Source organism: Canis lupus, chromosome 13 (assembly GCF_048164855.1).
Source record: "Canis lupus baileyi chromosome 13, mCanLup2.hap1, whole genome shotgun sequence".
Taxonomy (NCBI): Eukaryota; Metazoa; Chordata; class Mammalia; order Carnivora; family Canidae; genus Canis; species Canis lupus.
The window spans coordinates 21809276-21824087 of NC_132850.1; positions in this window are offsets into that span (position 1 = coordinate 21809276).

Here is a 14812-nt window from a genome sequence, read left to right on the forward strand (position 1 = left end):
TCTGCCTTGGGCAGGAGGATACAGGGGTGGGCAGTGATGCAATTACTTTAAAAATCCAAGCGGCGAAACTTGAAAATCTTGTTCTGTGAAGATACTGCTGGGTGATGGTGCTACTCTTTTCTCATTGCTAGGATGACACATGTGTATTTTCAGAAGCATACAGTAAATATTGGCCATTCCTTTTTAATGTTTGGAGAAGCTAATGGTCTCTATTATGATTAGCTAAGTTAAATATAGTGCATTAAAAACCCTGATATATGATGAATAGCTTTCCAAATTATCATGTGTATCATCTTCAGTACATTGCAGCTTTTAAAGTTATGTTGTAGTCTCATATAATTATCACTTTATTTTAGACCATTTTAGTTCTAATATATAGTGTGGTCATGGCTTCCTGAGTTGTCATAATTCATCAGATCTTTTTTCTCATACATCTCATCTCCACATCCTTTCTGAACAAGTACACTGTAATTTTTAGATTGCCAAGTATGATCTATCAAAACTAGAACTTGGGTGTGGTACTTAGCAATTTTTAGATATTCCAATAAAATAATCTCATGTCTAAGGAAAACTGGATGATTTTCTATTGATAATTTATGGTATTTTGGAACCTCTTAATATTTAAGTATATACCAGGGGAGGTGAGAAGCTGAAATGCATTATAGTCTATGTTTAGCTAGTCTCATATATCAAGTGATTTTAGAGGGCAGGGAATAAAAAGCAGGAGTATTGAGGAAATAGAAGATAGAGTTTCAAAGGCAGGAAGAAATTTGAGGGAAGAATAATTAAGAATGAATAGGTGGAGATTTATGGATAATTACAAGATGTGTTAAGGGGGAGATGAATGCGGTATTCGTTGGAAAGGGATTAAGAATAAAGGCTGTTAAAAGATACTAGAAGCAGAAAGTCTGGAAGCAAAGACTTATTTTAGGATGTATTGCATCATAATATCTATATATCATTTAATGTATTCACCTATATTTTCAGACTTGTTGACCCCTCTAATATGATTCATACGTAAATAAATGTGTTAGCTCCATCAGAGAAGAAGGGACACTTCTGCAAAGAGAAGGAATTTGTCAACTTCCTAAAAGTGAATATAGTGGAAAATCACTGTTCTCATTTTCAGAAAAGAATTGGTACTTGGTCAGTATTTTTAGATAAGTTCTGATGAAGCAATTTATTTCCCTTTGGTTATTTTCCTATGAGTGTATCATTCAGGACTGTCCAGAAGTCCTGCATCTTCATTTACTGCAAGCACAAATGACTAGAAAAATGAAAGGTAAAACCACCACGTCGCCTCTGACAAGCAACAGTTATCTGCATCACTCTTGTAACCCTAATCCTGGGCCCTACCCTTGCTTAGCTGCCTTCTCGCACCCCTCTCTGCACGTGGTGGGCTTTGAGTATCACAGGCTCCTTATCTTGTTTGCTTTGGCTTTATGTTTGCTTTGTTTTATTATTTGCCACCCCTCCACCCCCTTCTGTAAGCCAGGATTGGAGAAAAAAATAGATTTATATTAATAGGCAAATTTGAAATGAGTAATGTAGCTTTAGGGCTTTATGTTTCAGCTCAATTTTAAACATCCTTATGATCTCTAAATGATGGAGACAATGCTCACTGGTTTTCAGTGAACTTTTAAAGCTTACCGTTGAGAGAGAGTAGTAAAGTTCCAAATATGTGTTTCAGCTCTATGTATTCTTGCTAATGGACAAGCTGAATTGGGTGAAAGTGTGCCTGCAGAGTTGGTATTTTACCTCCTACTTCAGACTCTGGTTGTTCCTTTTATTTTCAGTTTTTTTCACTTCCTCTCCAATCTGTTATGATACTCTGCATCTTCTGATTGGCTCTTTGTTGACCCTAACTTACCATATACATTTTGGTGAGACATTTGTGGAATTTTTGTTGGGGCTCAGATGCATAGGAAGAAATGGCAGCAGTAAAATGTAAATGAGACAGAAAGAGAAGAAGCAAACTTAAAAAAGCTTATCTAAATGGAGCTCACTGTTTAGCACTGCCTGAAATTGCTCTACCCTCTTTAAGATTTACTGGTAATTTCCCACTTATATTGAATATTCTGTGAAGGAATAATAAGTCTTACTCTTTGCCAGAGATGCTTTGTTTAAATCAAATCCTCTAGAGAAAAACTCAAGAAGAAAAGCTGCTAAGTTTACTTAATATAAAAAAAGTCTCTTTCTTTTTTTTCCTTTAAAGTTTCCTTGACAGCATTACTTGATTAAAATGCTCTGCAAAGTTCTAGTGATCCTGTCAAGACCACACTCTACTTTTTTACTGCAGAGGCAAATGTTCACCTCTCCTGAGGTTTCTCTAACAAAGCATTTTCTCCTTTTCACTTCTTAGCTTTGCCAGATGTGCAATTAAATGATCATTTCACCTTTATTATAGTTCTCATGGTGTGTTATTTTCATTATTTTTCTTGTTTATGTACACTGTAGCAGTTATGGTCTCCACATGCTAGCTATGTAAGATAGCTCTTAAAACCCAGCTGAGAGATACAAGCTGGTGGGGAAAAAGTCAGCACTGGTCTCCCATTTATCTTATTTTAACCCTCAAAGGTAAATTCAGCTGGGTAAATGTGTTTCTAAGAATCTTTCAGAGATCAGGCAGTATTTTTGTGTATTTCCTCAACAGTATGAAGAGGCCTACATACATAGAATCTGATTTTATCATTTAATAACTTTGGGCTATTCAGAAAATACTTTTTAAGTAAGATGCATTAAGCAGGTGAATTAGTAGCTGAGTTATGGTGAAATAAATATGTGTAGAAAAGAAGCTCTGTGTGTGTGTGTGAGAGAAGGGAGAGAGACACACACACAGAGAGAGAGAGAGAATACACATGAGCAGGAGAAAGTTAAGGATTCCTTCTTGATGAATATAAACAAAAGGCAATTTCAAAGAATATGGGAATTTAATAATTGAAATGACTCTTAGTAAGACATACAATTGAGTTTATTCTTCCTAATGTCATCCTCAGAGAAATTCCAAATATCTTGTTTCATGAGAATCTGGAATGTGTACAGTAGAAAATGCAAATAATGCCATTATTGCAGAAAGAATTACAGAAATAAAACTTCTAGAATGCACATACTTTCGGGCATGGTTTTAAAAACTGTCCTATGAAAATGATGTATTTCTAATGAGCAATTTTAATGTTTAATAGGAAACAGGGAAATTGGCTTTATGGGAGAAGAATCTATCCCATCCAATTAGAATTATGAAACTTTCCATGTTTGTTTCTTCAAAGAGTTTTGTTTTGCTTTGTTTGCCTGTTTTTTGTCATGAAGTGTGGAAAGTTGGCTGTGTTATACCCAAGAGTAAGAGTATGTGAATACTAACATTTGTTTTCAATGGCCTCATGTAAAAGTTAACACTTCTGTTAGGACCAGCAGGAGTAAATTATTACATTTGCAAGATTCCAGGTTAGCATCTGATGGTGTCCATCAACAAGTGTTCATAGGAGAGGAGAGACAAATAATAGATTATTTTTCATCTTTGACATTTCACCTTTCATCCTACCTGCATTTGAGAAAAGCAGCTTTTATTCTATCCACTCCAGAAATATATATGAGGGATTTTAGTTTATTTATGATAAGGAATATGAAAATAAATGTATCCATTAGTATCTAAATTTAATTAAGGAAAAGTCAGATTATTTTAAAAGTTAGCAACTTGCTTCTTTACCTGATTCTCTATTCCAAATTCACATGTAATATGTCTTGTACTCATTATTGATAGATTTCAGCCCATCCTATTTTTAGCTAAAATGGTACTTAATTCATTTTATTTTTGCCATGCAAGTTTCTTCCATATTCTTAAAATCCATTGCAGGCCATTCCAGTGACTAAGGCGGTATCTGTCAGTGATAGTGGAATTGATTGATATCAAAAGCTTCTTGTTGCTATTACAGAACTTGGCAAAGAGAAGACTCATGGCAGCAATAGATGTATCTGGGAACTTTTTATGAGACCAGTGGGAATCTTCTAAATATTTTTAGTGGTTCCCCCTCACCTCACTCCCTTTTGCCTTTATGCCTGAACTGAATACTAACATAACTATGCTATACATATGCTACTCATCCTGAATGTACAAGAGTTGACTAATAATGAGAATTTTAAGCTGAGGTTACTAAGAGTTGAACTTCCTCTTCTAGTAGATGAAAATCTAGTTTATTACCAGCTACTTAATAGCAGATTAACAGCAAATTTTTCTTCATTCTCATTTCTTTTAAGTTTGTAGACTCTCTCCAATTCATTAAAAAATACAGCTATTGAATAAAGAGAAATAGACTGAAGTTTTGGATACCAACCTTAGTTATCCCTTTTTTTCCTATCCTCATCCTTACCCACCCTCTAAAGCTTATAAATATTTTGTGGAAGCATTGTAGGGGGAATAAGAAACAGAATGTTATAAAAATATTTAGCAAGCATATATGAGTGCAGGGTAAAAGATTAAGAAATCAAACAAAAATAATAGTCTCCACCTAAAATGTCAACTTTGTTAAATATTAGAAGCTCATTCTTTATATTTTATCTTGATAATAATAAAAAAAATTTCTTGAATTAAAAGTCACCTTTACAGAAGTCTATCATACTTTTTCAACATTATGCTTTTCTATTCAGTCACTTTCACTGTTTAAGCATTTAAAACAGGAAAGAGAAAGATATTTTATGGTAACATATGTGTTGTTCATAAAACCAATAACCAAAGAATGTGTAAGACAGAGCTAGATGACAGTCTCTATTGCTGTCAGAAATCATCCTTTCATTGTGAAATTTCAAGAAAAGGGAACCTTGAGACACAGATAATATGGAAATAAAGGGAATGTATATCTGGACATCAACATTTTGTTGAGAAAACTAACAGAGGACAGATGGCAAGGTCAGGATGAAACTAATGTCAGTAAAAGAAAGCATTTAAGGAAAACTATTCTGGTGAAGGCAGATAAAAAGGAAGAGGAAAAGCTCTTCATTCATTCATTCAGATTTGTTCTTCTAGGAGTGTATTTGAACCTTGCATCTTATTATGATCTGTTTTCTGTATATTTCTGAATCTAATGGATTAGATGTTCCTGACAGAAGCATCGTTCTCAGTTATTGATTTCATTTTGTTTCTGGGCTCTTGAAAATAGGGCCATTGTATGTTGCTGAGAAGATTGTGCCCTGCACCACTCCAGATCTAAAAGACACTACAGCTGCAAGTGGTGGCCCTGGATCACTAAGTTTGCGCAGTGGATTAAACACTTGCTTGTAATGCATACGTAATTTTGTGTTGCTAACCAAGCAGCTGAATAAAATACTTAGAATAATAGGAGGCTAATAAGTAGACCCCATGCTTTCCTTTTACACTTCCTAATCCCCCATTCTTAGTTCTATGTCTTCAGGTAGGTTGAATAATCAGTGATGTTGCTGAATCTCTCAATATCCTCCTCCTTCCCCACTTCTCTGGCCCCACGCACACAACTATTTTGAAGTATCCCCAGAGTTCGCAGTAAAATGTTGCATTATTTGATAAAGACCACCTTTGTGAAGCTGTTGATTTGAATGGGTTTTCTGGGTGGTCTTGTAGATTGGATATGAATGTTAACATATCTAAATTTCCCTTTGCTGGAACTAAGGAAAATATCTTCTGATCACAGGCAGCAATTCATTTAACTTCGTTTTTTTTAGTTGAAGTCACAGGTGATTATTATGCTACCCTGTGTTAAAACATAAAAATAAATGGTTTAAGAAGAGAACTTTAGAAAAATATTTCTTTTCAATTCCTAAAAGAAACCTGATGCACCCTCAATTTTTTGAAATAAAGCACAGGATAGTTAACATTTTTACTCTAAAAGAGTAAGGCAGTGGTTCTATTATGCCCCAGGGTGCTTGGGATGTGAGAATATGCAATATTCCAAGTGATATTCCTACACATTCTTCACAGCTGCAATGTACAACCTTTGCAAACTTTTTTTTTTTTTACCTTTTAAACATTTATATTATGGTATGTCATTCTTTTTTATATTAACCAAGTCTTATTTATATATAATATTCAAAATTAGCTGAAAATAATAAAAGTGAACAGTAGTGAAAAAGAGACTTTTTAGAATAGTGTTTTATATATTGTTTTTCCTAAAATTATTTGGCTGCACTTCCCAGGAACAAACTCTCATGACTTGGGTGAAGGTGCCCTTATTTACCTTTATAGCACAATGTGTATTTGTACATGTATGCCAACAAAAATAGTTCTTTCAAATATAAGTATTTTAAAAGTTGTCAACGTCCTTTTTGAATGTTTCTTTAGATTTGTAAGGTTTACTGCCTTGGTGGAGCACTGAAATTTATCTGGCAAGACTATGAAGGGATTTTGTTTTAATAAAATAGCTGTCCTTTCTCCAGATGTATGTATTTTTGATTCTGGGGGATGATATTCTAAAAGGGAGAGTATAACATGCAATGCCATTTCAAAGCTCAGTACATTTGCTTTTCATTATACTTCATGGTTAAGCAGCCTTCTGAATTTGATGAATTTTATTTGCCCAATTAACTATATCAGTAGCATATTGTAAGGAAGCCTGTAAGATGGTAAATGTATGCCATAGAGCAGATATAACCAGCTTCCACCCTTCCTGAGTTGTTCCTCATTTTCATGGGCATCAGTTGTATTTCCAAATGTCCATTAACTGTTTTATTATTGGTTCCTTTGTACTCATCACCTGCCTTTATGTTTTAGACAGCTGGTTTACCTTCTTTTCCCCTGCTCAGCACCACAATAAAGGCATATCTTGGCTTATTGCCCCCTTAAATATACTGTATGGCTAATACTTCACTATGTATCAAATTTTTCCCAGATCCCTGAAAAAAAAAAAGGTGCCAATGGGGATTCTGGCAAGAGATATTCTAAAATAGACCTCAGTGTTTTAAGTGTTTCAAGACAAATCTGGAGAATAGTTTTAACTCCATGCTCACTATATCTTATGTTATTTTTTATTATTTATATTTCCTCATTAGATTTGGAAGACAATCTAATTCAAACATGTTGCAAGCTGTCAGTACAAAATATTTCTTCTCTAAGGTTTAATGGCAATTCTTAGCTAGATAAAGGAAAGTAACAAACTAGTGGAAGTTTTTGAGGTTTAATGTGAAAAACTAATAACACCCAATATGTTTTCAGGATGGATTGCAGAAAAAAGGAATTAAGAATATAACTTTTTACTTTTGTTTCTAGCCATTGTAGATTAAGAGGGATCTGATATACTCTCATACCTTAAACAACTAGAATCTGGACAAAAGAGTATAAAACAATGTTATTCAGCCATTGGATCATAGGCAGCACAGGCCTATGATCCTTGAGAGAAGGATAATAAAAGGAGAATCCTATTATTGTGTCAACTGAATTTCTGGAGACAGTCTCCAGGTCACAGAGTAGAGATTGAAAATGTAAATAGAGTCCAGGAGTTGTGCTGAGTTACAGAGACTGAAATCAAAGTCCAGAATAGTCTAAAGGTCTAAAATTTTTCAGTGTACTAGAAAAGAAAAACTGTGGGGAGAGAGAGAAAGAAAATGAATGAGAAAGAGAAAGAATGAAATAATGAGAATGAACACTGAAAATGTAGAGAGATGTTTCCCTCAGTGTGTCATAGAGGATATATTTGTATGTGTCTGGAAGGAAACAAGCAAAGGCCAAGGAAAGACGCACCAGAAGGCATATGATAAACAATTCCTAGAACTCACACAAGTCTAGGAATACTTGGGATTTTCCCCAGTGAAAGTAGAAAGCCACTTAATACTTGAGGCAAAGTTAGAGTTCAAAAAGGTATATTTCATTAGGAGTGGTGTTAAGTTAGTTTTAGACAGTAAGCTTCTCTGTCCCTTCTTTAACATAGCTTATAAGGAAGTCTCAAAAGTGGCTTAACTGTGTAACATTACAAAGTCAAAGACACCTTAAAATCCAACATACAACAATGTATACTTCAAAATGTCTAACGTGCAGTAAAAAATTACTAGGCATGTAAAAAGAATGTGTAACAGTGACTTCTATCCTGAAGCAAAAAAAATCCATTAATAGAAATATCCCAAATGACAAAAGTGATGAAATCAGTGGACAAGAATGTTAAACAGTTACTATAAATCTGTCCCTACATTCATGAAGGTAGAAGAAAACATGAATATGATGGAAAGCACAGGGTCAATATAAAAGATACCCAATGGAACTTCTTGAGGTGAAATATGAATTATATGAAATAAAATTCCTAGATAAGCTTAACAACAGATTAAATATTGTAGAAGTAAAGTCCGGTGAACTTAAAAACATGAAGCAGAAGTTAATTGAATGCAAAATGAATAACAGAGTTAAAAAGGTTTAAAGAATGAACAGAACATTAGTAACCTATGGAAGAAAACCAAATGGTCCAACACATGTGTAATGAGGGGCCCCAGAAATAAAGAGGGCTGTGGACAAAATGTTTTTAAAAATAATTATCAAAAATGTTTCCAATTTGACAAAGCTATAAATAAGTTCAATGAACCCAAAATAGAAGAAACATAATAAAAATGAGTATAAAAGAAAAAATCTTAACAGAAGTTGGATAAAGTAGTCACAATACATAGAGAGGAACAAAGATCAGAATTACAACAAACTTCTTAGAAACCATGAAAGTTGGGGATGCCTGGGTGGCTCAGTGGTTGAACATCTGCTTTCAGCTCTGGTCGTGATTCTGGGATCCCAGGACTGAATCCTGTTTCGTACTCCCTGAAGGGAGCTTGCTTCTCCCTCTCCCTGTGTCTCTCCAATCTCTCTCTCTGTCTCTCATGAAAAAATAAATAAAATCTTAAAAAAAAAAAAAAGACCTTTAGAAACCATACAAGTTAAAAACAATACAGTGGCATCTTTAAAATACTGAAGAAAGAAAATTCCTGACTTAATTTAAAAAATTGAATTGATCCAAAGAAAGCAGGAAAGGGCAACAAGCATAAAGAACAAATAGAAAACTAACAGTATATGGTAGACTTAAACCAATCATCTTCATAGTTACATGAATTTGAAATGGCTTAAATACTGCAATTAAGAGGCACAGATTGTCATAGAGAATAAAAGAACAAAGTCAAATATGCATCATCTACCAGAAATCCACTTTAAGTATAAAGATATACATTCAAACTAAAAGGATGGAAAAGCTCTACCAAATAGTCATCAAAAGAACCATCGTGTATTGCCAAAATAGACTGCAGAATAAGAAATACTAACAAATATAGACAAAGACTTTTCATTTAGTATGTTAAAAGACTCAAGGAGGGGAAATAAGAATTGTAAATGTATATAAAGCCAATGATAAAGCTTTAAAGTATATGAGGCAAAAACTGACAATATTGCTAAAAAACAATATTAAGATAACAAGAAGGGTGTTATGAACTATGAAAAGTCTGGGATTTTACTCTTTTTGCAAGCTACTGAGCTAACATGATGTATCTTAGTTAAAAACTGGCCATGACTCCTGAAACACACTACCTGGCAGAAAGCATTGGACTCCTCCCTTGGAGACCAGGGATAATTTGTTACTTATATAAGAGCGGGAGCCAGAATATCAGGTCTTGTACAGGTTCCTTGAGCCCCATTTCAAGGACCGTGTGACAAGGAGCAGATGATGTCTGTGCATGCATTGTATTGGATTATAGAAGGGAAACTTTGAGCCTAGGGAGCATAAATCTTTTATAATTAGTTGTGAGCAAAGCTGCCCGACATTTTTATCTGGAGGGAGGCATTATCTTTTTATAATGGGCAGTAAATAAGCCTACTCTTTGTTCCTGAGGGAAACACCCACCATTTTTATCTTTCAAGACTATTTTCTTCTATCTTCCATGCCTGTTTGCTTGAAAACAAGCAAAATTCTTGAAAACAGATTTCAGCATAAAAGTGCAGTCAGTTATGGGCTCTGGTAACAAGACTGCAAAAAATGTGAGAAATATATGGAAGTGTTATCTTAAGACCATCTGCAAACTAGAGGAAAATGTTTTCAGAATGTATATCCAAGAGAGGATGTGTTTCCAAAATATGTAAAGAGCTATGAAAACTCAATAATAAAAAAGAGCAAAAATTTTGAACAGGTATTTCATTAAAGATGATATATGCATTGCATGATAAACAAAAATCTACTCAACAGAAATAAGTTATTAGCAAAGTTTAAATTAAAACTGCACTGATCAACTACTGTATCTCACTAGAATGGCTAAAATTAAACATTTACAATATGAAGTATGAGTGTGGAGCAACTATAAATTTTATATATTGCTTGTAGAAGTTCAAAATGGTATTTTTTAAAAAAATGTCTTGGCAGTTTCTTAAAACAATTTAATGCATTCTTATCAAATAAGCTATCAATCTCCTCTTCGTTATTTATCCATGAGAACATATGATAAAAACCAACACAAAACATATTCAAATATTTTTTTAAAGATTTTATTTATTTTTTCATGAGAGACACAGAGAGAGAGAGAGAGAGAGATAGGCAGAGACACAGGCAGAGGGAGAAGCAGGCTCCATGCGGGGAGCCTGACGTGGGACTTGATCCCGGGTTTCCAGGATCAGGCCCTGGGCTGAGGGCAGCGCTAAACCGCCGAACCACCCGGGCTGCCCCCATATTCAAATTTTAATAGAGTTTTATTCATAATATCCCCCAAACTGATGAATGCATAAACAAATTGTACCATATCCACACGATGGAACACATCTCAGCCATACAAAGAACAAAACAAAACACCCTTGATACACATAACATGGATAAATCTCAAAAGCATTATGCAAGATGAAAAAAGCCAGACGCTAAAATACTGCATACTTTCAATTAAATGGAATCCTAGAAAAAAAATAAAACTAGCGTCAGAAAGTACTTCATTGTTGCTTGAGTTGGCAACAAGAGAACTCTTTAGGATAAAGGACATTTTCCCATCTTTCTATAGTTCTGGTTACATTGAATTATTTCTTTAGAATTGTTGAATTTTTTGTGTAATTTTTACTTCAAGCTATTAAAAATGAGAACATGACTCTCTTATCTTTATTTTAGCAAACCTCTAAATTGACTAATCATAGTTTGTCTTTTTATAAGCATGTTCTTAGTGTTGTTTCATAGTTGGTTATTTTCTCTTTATTTCTTGTAAATAAATAATGCAGATTGTCATTTCATGAGGTTTTATTATTTATTTTTAAAATCACTGATGTTAAAATTTAGCCAGGTTGGAATTGTCTTATTGCCTGAAACTCTAGCTTAGCTTTAGAAGGTTGTGTATTTCAGGCAAATGACAAATAATTTATCTCATTTTAATTTTCCGGATTTTCCCCCTGAATTCAGTTCTGTTAACCCTTATGAGCCTGGCCAGATTTTTCACTTAATGCTTCTTGACCTTACCTTGATAATTTTCAATGTCGTTGTGTGTCTTATAACATTAGGATCCAGCATTTACTGAGCATTTATGTGGCAGATTCTGTTCTAATGACTTCATATATTTATTTCCTTTAATTCTCACAGCAATGTTGTAAAAGGAATGAAATTATTTTTTTCCCATTTTACAGATGATGAAACTGATACATAGCAACTTTCAAATTCATTCAGCTAATAAGTGAGGAAGCAGGAATTTGACTCTAGGCAGTACAGTTTGAGTCTGTTCCCTGAACTGTCATCTACAAATCCTCTAAAATATAGATCTTAAATTTTAGTGTATAGGAGAATCAGATTACTTAAATTCTATTCTCAGTTTTTTTTTTTTTTTCCTGTTGCTCTCATTATTCCTACTTGGTGGGTTTAGGATGAATCCAGTAATCTATATGTTTAGCAGGCACTGCAGGTGGTGGTTTGTTGAACTTGGTTTAAGAAATCCCATTTCTGGGGTGCTTGGATAGCTCAGTCCGTTATGCATCTGAGGTTGGTTTCAGCTCAGGCCATGATCTCAGGGTCATAAGATTGAGCCCTGCCTTGGGCTCCATGCTCCTTGTAGAGTCTGCTTGAGATTCTCTCCCCCTCCTTCTCCCTTTCCCTTTACACCTGCCCCCATTTGCACATGCATGTGCGCATGCTCTTTCTCTAAAATAAATTAATTAATTTAAAAGATATTTTCTATGACTTTAAGCTTACTACTTAACTTTTCCAGGCCTTTGTCATCACCTATTCAAAGGTGATTTTTTTTTTTTAGGATTGAATTGGATGACAGCTCCTGGCACACGGTAAATTCTCCAAAATAAATAGTTTTTGTTGTTCTTGGTGGTAGATGTTATTTCATAGAATTAGTCAATGGTGGCAACTCTTTTCAACCCTGTACTTCCGTGAAATGATATTATCCAATAAGCAAAAGGCATTTCAAAGTAAAAAGACATTTTATTGAATGTAAACACTTTTTAAAAAATGTTTGATTATATCAGGAATTACAGTGTGTTCTGCTCCAGAATATGTTTCTAAAATACCAAGTAGCTCATTTGCAATTGGTAAATAGAATCACATTAGTGTAATGTAGATGTTGCAAAGCTTTATGTGTGACATATTCTAGGCCAAAGGAGGCAGAGTTGAAATACAACCTTGGGCAGGAAAAGAAGGCCCTCAACTTTGATACTAAGTAGTCAACAAAAGGGAGCCTTTTTGGTTTTGTTTTAAGAAAATTTAAAAAACAAATGCCTGTATTTGGGTCTCCCTGGCCAAAGTTGCATACCCCTTGTCTTGTATGGTTCTTAAATATTTGCAGATTGCACTGCCCCCTGTGCCCAAGCCTATTTATTGGCTCAGAGTTTGCCTTCCAATTGGATTTTTCCTGCCAATTCTAATTAAAATAATGCCAGCCCTTCCAATCAATTGTGGAGTATTTTTGTTTGTTTGCTTTGTATTTATTTGTTTGCTTTTAAGCTCCGGGGTGAGCTGCTTGCCTGGGTGTTCCAATTTATCTTCCAGCGTACCAATATAATTTTTGGTAGTGATCTGATCCCAAAGTTGCATGTTTTCAGTGGTCTTCCCAGAACCTTTTCTCCCCATAAGTCCTATTATTTGGGGTATGCCATTTTGTTTGCAATGTGGAGATTGCAGGATGCATATACCTTCTCACCTACTTTAAATGCCATTTTAGGAACATGAACATCTCCTGCTTTGCAATATTTTATATTCCCTGGAAGGGGTGGTATGTTAAATGGTTTGTTAATTATAAAGTAACTTAACTCGCAGTGATGTGTTGTATTTGTTTCTTACTTTACCCTGAGTAAATCCCACTTGAGTTACTTTCTTTTTTAACGTTGGCAAGATTTCTAATTCGTATTTGAATTGCTTCTGTGCTTCTATCAAAACAGCATGTAAATTTGACTTTAGTTATTAGCTTTTATCTGTAAATTACTGCTTCTTACCGAAAATTACATAATAATTTATAGAGCTGGAAATACTTGACAAAGAAGATAATTTATTTACTATAGGGAGGTATTTTCTACAATAATAGTTATGATTCTGCTAATTGCTACCATTTATTGAATGTCCATTAAATGTCCATTCATTTTTCTAAGAACTTCACTTGCAATATTATTATTTAAAATATTTAGTGATTATAACATAGGTTTTCTTTTTTTAAAAAGATTTTATTTATTTGACAGAAAGGGAGAGAAAGCACAAGCAGAGGGAGTGGCAGGCAGAGAGAGAGGGAGAAGCAGACTCCATGCTGAGCGAGAGCCTAATGCAGGGCTCCATCAAAGGGCCTGGAATTATGACCTGAGCCCAAGGCAGACACTGAACCTACTGAGCCACATGGGCGCCCCCAGAGATTTTCTAAATAAAGAAAAAACAAAGGAGTAAATCTGTGTCTTTTAGAATCTTCAACAGAAACATGAGGGATATGAAATAAAATGCTATTATTAGGTAATGCTATTGAAATCTTGACACCATCCCATAAATATGGTATTTACTAAATGGTGGAGGAATTTCTCAATATACCCATTATCTACATACAACTACTTTAAAGACAATAATACATGCATGTCAGATGTCTCTTAAAAGCTTCTCCCTTGCTTTTGTTAAGCATCCAGACATACTTTTGCCAGAAATAGAATACAATCCAATTATAGTAAAAAACTTTTATGGATAGAAGCAGCATTGTTCATCGTCACTGAATATGTATTTGGAATAGTTTAGGATTTTAGTTTGGACCTTAAGAGCTCAAATAACAGTGTTATTTTAAATTGTTTCTAAGGTGGTTTTTGAATTACTCTAAATAGTACAGGCTTTTACACTTTATAACTACATGACTTGGGTCAAATTACTTAAATGAATCCGAGCCTTAGTTATCCTTTCTATATAGTGGAGAGAATAGTTGTGCCTATTCTTGAGCGGTCCCACCGGTTAAATGTGAGGTAACTGCTATGTACTACATTCCACATACGTGTTAGCTGTAAATATTTTTTTTTTTTTAGCTGTGAATATTTTTATCATTATCATTATTAAATTTAGAAACAATAATTACTATCTATCTAGTGTCTTGCTCTCCATATTTACTATATTTTCATAACCTAGGCAGGTATAGTCTGCTGAATGGTTTAACAGCTTTAGCTAGTTCCACTATTGCATAAATTTAACCTAATTTCATGGGATAAAACAGAATGAGCACAGTGGTTCATGGCTGTCAGTAGTGAAAAATAGCTGGAAATCAGACAAACAGCTTCATTGCTGAGATTGTTTCCGGGCTAAAAGTTCTTCTAACAGCTGTTTGTTTTGGCCATTAATCGTGTCCATTCTTTTTTTTTTTTAACTGGGGAAATACAATTTTCTTTAAAGAGAGAATGTAGGCTGGTTATTTCTGA